The sequence below is a fragment of the Panicum virgatum genome, chromosome 2N (genome assembly GCF_016808335.1).
Source record: "Panicum virgatum strain AP13 chromosome 2N, P.virgatum_v5, whole genome shotgun sequence".
NCBI lineage: Eukaryota > Viridiplantae > Streptophyta > Magnoliopsida > Poales > Poaceae > Panicum > Panicum virgatum.
The window spans coordinates 26112897-26122506 of NC_053146.1; the positions used below are offsets into that span (position 1 = coordinate 26112897).

At 45.8% G+C, this 9610-nt stretch overlaps 1 non-coding gene across 1 annotated transcript; it reads right to left on the reverse strand.

Moving 5' to 3' along the window:
• Window positions 1-2104: 2104 nt before the first annotated feature.
• Window positions 2105-2210, reverse strand: LOC120663134. Its single transcript, XR_005670357.1, has one exon. It is a non-coding gene; the product is annotated as a small nucleolar RNA R71 (small nucleolar RNA).
• Window positions 2211-9610: the final 7400 nt, after the last annotated feature.

A 9610-nucleotide genomic window follows, 5' to 3' on the forward strand; every position in this document is an offset into this window, starting at 1 on the left:
AACACGACGGATACGCAGACAGACGTTGCAAACGATCGTGTCCAACGTAACACATGCAAAGGAGGCCCACAAACCAGACCAAACCGACCAACCAATCCCCGGCACCGACCATCTGACATTAGGACCCACCAGGCAGTGTTCTAGAGAAGGATGGTGGCCAGAGGCGGCAGGGGCCGACACCACCTGGCAGCCAAACAGGCTGAGTTTTGGTGGGAAGACTGATCTTATCCTCTAGAGGTCGGTTAGGTATGTTTCCATTTATAGAATTGGCGGGAACCAACCTCAAGCACAATATAAGTGGCCTCCCACCACTCTCTACCACACACACCATTTGAAGGCCTCTCTCTCACACTCACTTGTGACTTGTACTCCTTTGGGTAGTGGAGCTAGGCTAGTACTTCATCTCCTTAGCGAATCCAGTCGTCCGCGGGTCGGCGAGCAATCCTCGGCCTCTGGTATGGCTTTGTATTCCGACTTTCGTTATGCTATTCCTATTGAGTTTGTTCTTGGTTATCTTGCTATGTTCGCTCTGGTATGGCTTTGTATTCCGACTTTCGTTATGCTATTCCTATTGAGTTTGTTCTTGGTTATCTTGCTATGTTCGTAGCTTTCTTAGCTTTGATCTGTGCTTTAACAAGTTATACTAGTTGCTTGCTTAGACCAGATGATCTGGGTAAGGATATCGGGTCGTTGTGCTTTCGGGCTTGCCTTAGCATCTTACCTGTTCATTCGAAGGGTGGGGGACCCGGGGGTGCTAGGGTAGTGACCTCATAGGCGGGCATGGTGCCCGGGTATGCGGGATCCTTCGTATATGATGGTGCTCCATGGTGTGACTGGGGTAGACTATAGGTGGTGACAGCCCTGTCGGTCCGCCGGGAATCTGCTTCTCGGTTAGCGTAATCCCCGATGTTCGGGTATCGTGTAGGAGTTCATGCAAAGATGAAACGGGACTGGATGTTCACCAGTGTGGGTTATTCTCCCCGATGTTCCTAATTTCCCGGCACCTGTAGTTCTAAGCATGTGGCTAACGTAACTTATCTGCTAACATGAATAGTATACTAGGAATCTTTGCCTATGCTTCCACTAACCTTAGGATTGCTTGTTTATAATTTATTCATGAGAGTTGGCTGTTCTGTGTGTGTCACATTACCCCTGATTATCCTTTATTTATCACTTACCCCTGTATAGTCAGTGGTCTTCATCTTACTTCATACGTGTCATGATTATAAAACTAGTAAATAAACTTTACACAACCTAGCCATCCCTTGGGAAAATATAAATAATGATACCCTGAATACTTCCGGGTGAAATGCTACAACGGTATATCCGTGCGCTTGCGGATCTTTCGGTAAACATTAAGACATACCAACACCAGCATTTCTGGCGGCGTTGCTAGGAACTAATCCCTCCTAGTGGCGACACTAAGGAATGCCAACAAGCATTTCTGGCGCCGTTGCCGGGGATGACACTAGGTGTAAAGTTATTTACTAAGTACATAAACATGGCAATATAAGTAAGAGGTAGCTACTGCTTATACAGGCTAATGTGTTTATCTTTTGTGTTTTCTCCTGATTGAATGAAAACAGGGTAGTGTATGTCTGGTTTTTCCTTACCGACAAACTTTGTTGAAAATCCCGAGAAGCTCATGAGAAGGGTTCGACCTCGCGTCGTCCCTCCTCCGATCTCGCAATCGACAAGTGAACCAGCTTCCCAAGCACCATCAACAATCACTGAACCCATGGCTGAGAAGACTCTCCGCGACTTCTCCGTCCCCTCAGCTGCCAATGTGGCAACTGGACCCAACGTTGATGTTGGGAATGTGAACTTTGAGCTGAAGTCCAGCCTCATTAACATGGTGCATGCTAGCCCATTCTGTGGCAAGCCGAATGAGGACGCTAACGCCCATCTCTAGAACTTTTTGGAGTTATGCAAGACCGTAACTATACGGGGCGTTACAGCTGACGCCATTAGGCTCCGCCTGTTTCCTTTTTCCCTCCTGGGGAAGGCGAAACAATGGTTTTATCAGAACAAGGAAGCTGTCAGCACGTGCGACAAATGTTTCACGGCGTTCCTCGCCAAATTCTTCCCGTTGGGCAAAACAAATGCCCTACACGGAAGAATTACAAGTTTCCGGCAGACAGGGATGGATCCATCCCAGAAGCTTGGGAGAGACTACTAGAATACATACTCGCATGTCCTCATCATGGGATGGATAAGTGGCTCGTGCTTCAAAGCTTCTACAATGGGCTAACGACAACATCCAGAGCCCACCTTTATGCTGCTGCTGGAGGAGCCTATCTGGACCTAACAATCGCCAAGGCTACAACCTTGATTGAAAAGATGGTCTCCAACCAGGGCTGGAACGAGGAGCGTTCCCAGCACAAAACCAAGGGCGGAATTCATACCGTCAAGGAGACGGACATGCTCGCCGCCAAGCTGGACCTCCTACTGAAGAAACTCGATGAAGGGAACCGGCCACAGATGCCTGTTCCCGTCCATGCCATGAACTCGTACTTTACGTGCGAGGTTTGTGGTGACGGTGGACACTCGGGGAATGACTGCCCCAAAACCCGAGAAGATGCAGCCTACATCATCAACAACAACACCGGGTTCCGTCCACAAGGAGGCCAGGGGTGGGGTTAGGAACGCCCACCATTCCAAGAAGGAGGTAACAATTATAACTCACATTTCAATTCGAACCAACCCTCCTTGAGAGATCTAGTCTTTGGCCAAGCTAAAATCAATGAATCAATAAACAAAAAGCTTGCCGCCAATGATAAATTTTTTGAAGATATAAATGCAAAAGTTGAAACTCTTTCTTCTGCTCTTAAAAATCAACTAAGTTTCAACAAAATGATAGAAGCACAACTTGCACAAATCGCTACTACTGCTCCTGTTTCTGAGTCCGGAAAGATTCCGGGGCAACCCGAATCTCCCGTTGAAACTACGAATATGGTGTCTACCGGGTGGGGCAACCTTCCCCGGCAGACTTCTCGAACTAACCATGCAGGCAGGTACAAACTCTCATTCACTCACTCCCTCTCAAACTCTCTTAAACTTTGCTCTCGGGTTTTCATTGGATTTTTACTCAAGATTTGAATTCAAGATACCTCTCTCTCTCATTTCTTTGCTGCAAGAAAGAAGGAGCAACTCACGAGTAAGAACATTCAACTCGGTTTCACTAACGTAACCCGTTTCGAGTTGCACGTGTTTTGTCCATCATGAAAGGCATAGGGCGGAATGTCTCCGGCGCATTCAAGAAGATGACGGGTGGAAGTTCATCCCGTTCTCGGGGTGGCTCAAGCTCGTACACACCCGAACCTATGCCTACACCAAGCATGATGGACTACGAGGAAGAAGAACAATACGAAGAGATGCAAGCCAAACCGCAAGCCGAGATCATAGAGATTGATGTGGAAGATGCAGCGTACCTCGACTTGCGAGATGATCGTGAATGACAAGGCTACGCCATCCTCAAGAATAGAAGCTTCGTCCACACCCGAGCATTTGATCCGGACCTCCTCATCAAAACAGGTATCTATGAAGACTTCTCTAACGTTTGCCATGCAATTGGATGGGACAACTTCGTTCCCATTGAGGAGTATGGTTCTCGACTCCTCACCATCCAATTTCTTTGCACTCTTCGGGAGGTGGAAAATAGGGTTTATTTTCAACTTTTCGAGAAAGAATATTTGCTTTCTTGGAAAATTTTTGCTGGCCACCTCGATTTCAATAAACGCTGGCCGATTTCTCTCGATCAAGCTTGCCACGGTTTTAATCGTCATGAATTTTGGGGCCAGATTTCGGGTCAAGTTGTCTACGACAAGTTCGCACCTCGGTGTGGCGATATTCATAATCCAACTCTTCAGTTGATGCACAAGTGGTTAACCATCACTCTCTTTCCAAGATATGATGTCCGACCCGTGCGCAATGATGAGTTGCTCATTCTATATGCCATGGTCAACAAGATCAAAATCTCCCCCGCGCAAGCTTTGGTTAAGCAATAGCTTTTGAATTTCAAGATCATGGGTCCTATTGAGTGCACTTCTTTGATTACTTGTATCGCTACACATATCGGTGCCCTAGAGGGGAATTGTATTCCTTTCATTGAGGGCGACCGTACGTATATCGACAAGGCTTATTTGATCCAAGGTCACACACTCAAGAAAGGCCCGAATGACTCTTTAATTTTCTTTTACTTGGGCTATACAAATGAAATTCCGCTGCCCAATGCAGGGTTTCATTTGTATAATTGCCATTTGCTAACCATCCCTCTCGTTCCACAAGAAGGAGGTTGTAGGCATAGATTTTCTGGTTTGCCTGGTAGGATGACAAGAAGCAGCCACATCATAGACATCAGCATGAGGCCGGAGGTTCATCATGGCACAGTGCCAGCAATGAGGAGTGGACACGGCAGGCACCAGGCCGCCGGTCCACCAGTTCTAGCTCCGGTGGAGCCCCGAACTTCATCAGACGGACGTCTTCGTCCCGAGGTTTCGGTGCCATCACCTAGCAGCTAGGTGAGCTGCGGGTGCAGGGCGACAACATACAAGAGACTCTGAACCAACACATCAATACTACCCAAGCATGACAGCGTCACACTGGCGAGAGAATCCACGACATAGAGCAGTTGCAGTTGCAGCGACAGGAGGAGTGGATGGCATACTTTCGCTGGATGGGTTTCAACCCTGATCAGCCATAGTAAGCCTAAAACTAGCATAGGGGAGGACCCCCACGAGAGGTAACTTGTATCATTTATCTTTACTGCTTTCAAAACTTTGCATGAAATCCATAAAAATTTGCATAACTAAAAACAAATAAAAATTTGCAAAACTTAGAAAAACACCAAAAATATTTTCCTTTTTAATATGTGTAGTAAGCATGGTGTAAGTTTTCCCTGTTGAGATGATGAATATTTGCTCTGTTAATTTCCTTCATATGCTTAGTTACAACTTTATGCTCTACCTAATTTTGGGTTTGTTGGCTTAAAATGTTCAAATATTAAACTTGAAACTTGTGGGTAGCAAAAAGCATCATCCAAATCTAAGTTGTTGTGAGCTATGACATGGTTAAGTAGAGTTGCTATGATCTTATCTTATGTGATGCTTGATATCCGGAGTATTTTAATTTTAAAAACACAAAAAAATATAATGAAGTTCCTCGATGATAAGAAATTCCTATCCAAAGCCATATGTTGTTTTTCATTGCAAAACCTTCCACATATGCAACTTGCTATCTCATTGAGTTTTGCCAAATTATTGTGACCCTTAGTGAGATTCATTTCGTACTCCCATGATCAAGATCACATACACGTTTCCACCACATGCTATGCTTCTACACTAGAAGTAAGCAAAAATCCATCCACAAAATAAAACTCCATGTCCATGTATGACACCACTCTCTCTAAAAAATATGCCAAGGATATGGGGCTATGCAAAAAGAAAATAAGAGATGCATACCCAAAGAAAATATGCCACATGCTTTGGCATGTCAAAAAAGAGAGAGAAAAGATGCATACCCAAAGAAGGTATGCCACATGCTTAGGCATGTCAAAAAAAAGAGAGAAAAGAAAAGATAGCCCCTTATCCAAAAAGAAAGAAAAAGGGGAGATGGTGCATGCAAAAGGAGTTCATACACCATCCACCAAAATTATCCACACACTTGCACATCTTGATCAAGGTTTATGACTTGTTTCTCCTTTGGATCCGGTCTTTGACTTAATAAAAATATGAGAAGCAAGTATGCCTTCAAATCCTTCATACCTACAGCTCCACAAAAACAGCCATTAGAGATAGGTTGAGGAAGTAAGGCACAATAAAAAGCCTTGCTAAGAAATCATACACATTGAGCGATCTGAGAGATCATCCGAGGAACTTTATAAATTTCTTTTGAAAAACTTTACAAAACCTCCGGATTGACGGTTGAACTAAAGAGAAAGAAATATGAGCACTCTACGATACCGTTCTGACTCTCAACCGCCAAAGATGAGGTGAAGCCATAAGCTCCACAGGAGTAAGGTAAGAGGTAAGAACAAATGCCAACTTATTCAAAATCAAGGTAAGAAATAGCCGGTTGTGCCTAAGTATGAGTTGGAAATTCAACATTGTAGCAACTCCTTATTAACAACGAGCGCCTTATTTTGCTCAAGACGAGCAAAAGGCTAGCTTGGGGGTGTTGTTGACGGTCGTTAAGTGCGAATTATGACCGTCAACTATACTCATAAAAGAAGGAAAACTATACCTCTTACTCACATATTTGTATCACTAACCTAGCTCCACAATTGTTTTCGAAGATTTATGATTTCAGGAGTACAAGTCCGGAATAAGAAGAAAACACGACGAATACGCAGACAGACGTTGCAAACGATCATGTCCTACATAACACATGCAAAGGAGGCCCACAAACCAGACCAAACTGACAAACCAAGCCCCAGCACCGACCATCTGACATCAGGACCCACCAGGCACTGAACCAGAGAAGGACGGTTGCCAAAGGCGGCAGGGGGGGTTCAGCCGACCCCACCTGGCAGCCAAACAGGCTGAGTTTTGGCGGAAAGACTGATCTTATCCTCTAAAGGTCGGTTAGTCATGTTTCCATGTATAGAATTGGCGGGAACCGACCTCAAGCACTATATAAGGGGCCTCCCACCACTCTCTTCCACACACACTATTGGCGCTCCTTAACTACCCACTTTCTCCCTTGTTTATCATTGATAATGGCATGAATTTAATATCAAAATCACTAACCATCCTAACCCCGGCCTAATTATTGGCCATTTTCACACTTGCACATATATTTTGGAGGAACTTCGTTTTTGCAGGTTTTTTGCCTATTTTGGAGCATGAAATGACGAGGCCCGTGATCGAGCGCTAATACGGAGAAAGATGAAGGCCAAAGCCCAAAGGAAGGATCAAAGCCCATGTTGATTCGAAGCCCATTCATGCACATCCATCCTCCAAGAGAGCCCAAAGGACCAAGCCCATGAAGATGAGATCAAGATACTTCGGGATTAAGCAAAGCAAATGAAGATTTAAGGAAGGATTCCCTATTCTATCCTTTCCTCGAAGATATCTCTAAGATAACGATGTCAAAAGGGGTGCAATCGTGAAGGACATAAACTCTAGAAGATGCGAGGAGTCTGCACGCGAAAAATGAGACCGAGGCGAGCCCGAAACAGGGTAGGCCGGCCGGCCTAGGCCCATGGGGCCAGCCGACCCAGCCCATTTTCAAGGCGGTTTGGCCTCCCCTTTGACCGGTGGCTTCCTCGGCTTATAAATAACTTGCACCTTATTCATCTCGAAGCATCCATCCACCCAGAACTCGACGAAAACCTAGGGCCAAGACCGGAGGGAGACGACGGCCGCCGCAAGTCTTCGAAGTTGTCTAGGAGATGGCTTAGGCCACCCCTAGCCGCCATGGCCTCCCTGCATGGTTGTGCCATGGTGGAGTTCATGAGCTAGTTGGAGTCGTCAATGGTATGTACTCGGTGGTGACGATCCAAACGAATCTATTATGTGAGTAATGATAATCATGTCTTCGGAATCTATTAGCGATCATGTTCTCTCTTTCGATTTCGTTCTTTTCTTTGGGTTTGCTTCATCCTAGATCTATTATCGAGATAGATCGCTTAGCATGATCTTGTAGTCATGGTGGCTAGAGGTTCATGGCGGAACTACCAAAGGGGGTTCGACTTGCTTCAGGGTATTTCGTTCAAAAGGGGGGCGTCGTGACAGGCCGTCTCCACAGAGTAGGTGGAGTATCGAGGGATCGGATTGGAGATTTTGAGTTTAAAGATGCTTTTGATTGAGATGCATGATTTATTTGCTCGTTAGCTTGAACTACAACTAGATGACGATAGGCCTAGTCATGTCTTTGGTTTTGCTATGATTAAGCCTATGTTCATGGATGAGATCAACCTTTACACATCACTCATATCTGTCAAAGTTTTACCCTTTATATGCAATCAATGCTTCATGTTAGGATAGATCCGTTAGATTAGATGGAAAACCTTAGGTAGTTCTTTGTCGATCCACGGATTGATAAACCTTGGGGGAATACTCTAAGGGAAAAGCTACACGAACCGTGCGCTTGCGGTATACAAATCGGGGCGCTAAGGAGCGTCAACACACACCACTTGAAGGCCTCTCTCTCACACTCACTTGTGACTTGTACTCCTTATAGTAGTGGAGCTAGGCTAGTACTTCATCTCCTTAGCAAATCCAGTCGTCCTCGGGTCGGCGAGCAATCCTCGGCCTCTGGTATGGCTTTGTATTCCGACTTTCATTATGCTATTCATATTGAGTTCGTTCTTGGTTATCGTGCTATGTTCGTAGCTTGCTTAGCCTTGATCTGTGCTTTAACAAGTTATACTAGTTGCTTGCTCAGACCAGATGATCTGGATAAGGATATCGGTTTGTTGTGCTTTCGGGCTTGCCTTAGCATCTTACCTGTCCATCCAAAGGTTGGGGGACCCGGGGGTGCTAGGGTAGTGACCTCATATGCGGGCATGGTGCCTGGGTATGCGGGATCCTTCGGATATGATGGTGCTCCATGGTGTGACTGGGTTAGACCGCAGGTGGTGACAACCCTGTTGGTCCGCCGGGAAGCTGCTTCTCGGTTAGCATACTCCCCGACGTTCGGGTATCGTGTAGGACTGTTGGTATTTGTTAACGCAAACAGATAAATCCGCAAGTGCACGGATACTACTGTAGCTTTCACCCGGAGTATTCCAAGGTATCGATTTCCACGGGGAACGAGAAGTGAACTAGAAAGGGGCCAAGGTCATCCAAAGAGAAGGTAGAAAGGATGTTTTTGTAGGAAGAGAGGGTCTCCTAAGGTATTCCTGGGTTACCTGATGCTAAAGTGGCAGGCTCACTAAACTTCACTTACTTTGGAGTGACAGTACCTTTCCGATCCTTGAAAAGACTGGGAAAAGGTGATCGGGGTCAGGCCGCCAACAGCCCAACGAAAACACCAACCCGAACGTGGTGGAATACAAAGGCCTGGTCGGAGCTGTCACCTCCGGGGCTACCACGACTATCCATGGGGTTGGGCGCAAACTTAGGTAAACACAAGCCTAGACACCACGTCTATGCTTATGATTACTACTCTAACCCGGTACCTAGACTAGAGCACTCGGTCGAGCGGAATTCCCGTAAGTGAAATAAAGCAAGAACTGAATTTAGACAAATAATAATTTCAGAAATATCGGAAGATAACCTGGAAGCAACTCGAGTTGAAGCAGATCCGTAGAGGTACAAAAGCTGAGGAGATTCCGACAAGCCCAGCTCCTCCTCCACCTCTTTTCTACTCTCACTCTCCTCCTATTTTCTAAATATACAACTAGGTGGAGAACTCCTAGAGGGACACTACTACAAGGATAGGATGGAGACATGAAGCTCAAGTGTGTAGGTGTGTGAGGTGAGAGGTGGAGGGAGGCCCCTTTTATAGTCTTCAGGGTCGATTCCCGCCAAATGCATATATGGAAGGTGATCTAGAGGAATAGGGGGCACGCCACGTCGAAGTGCATTTGGACGGGATAGTTCAGTTGGGCCCCGGATAAAGTCTTGCTAGCGTAGGATATAGAATAATGCTTTTATCCTTTGTTTGG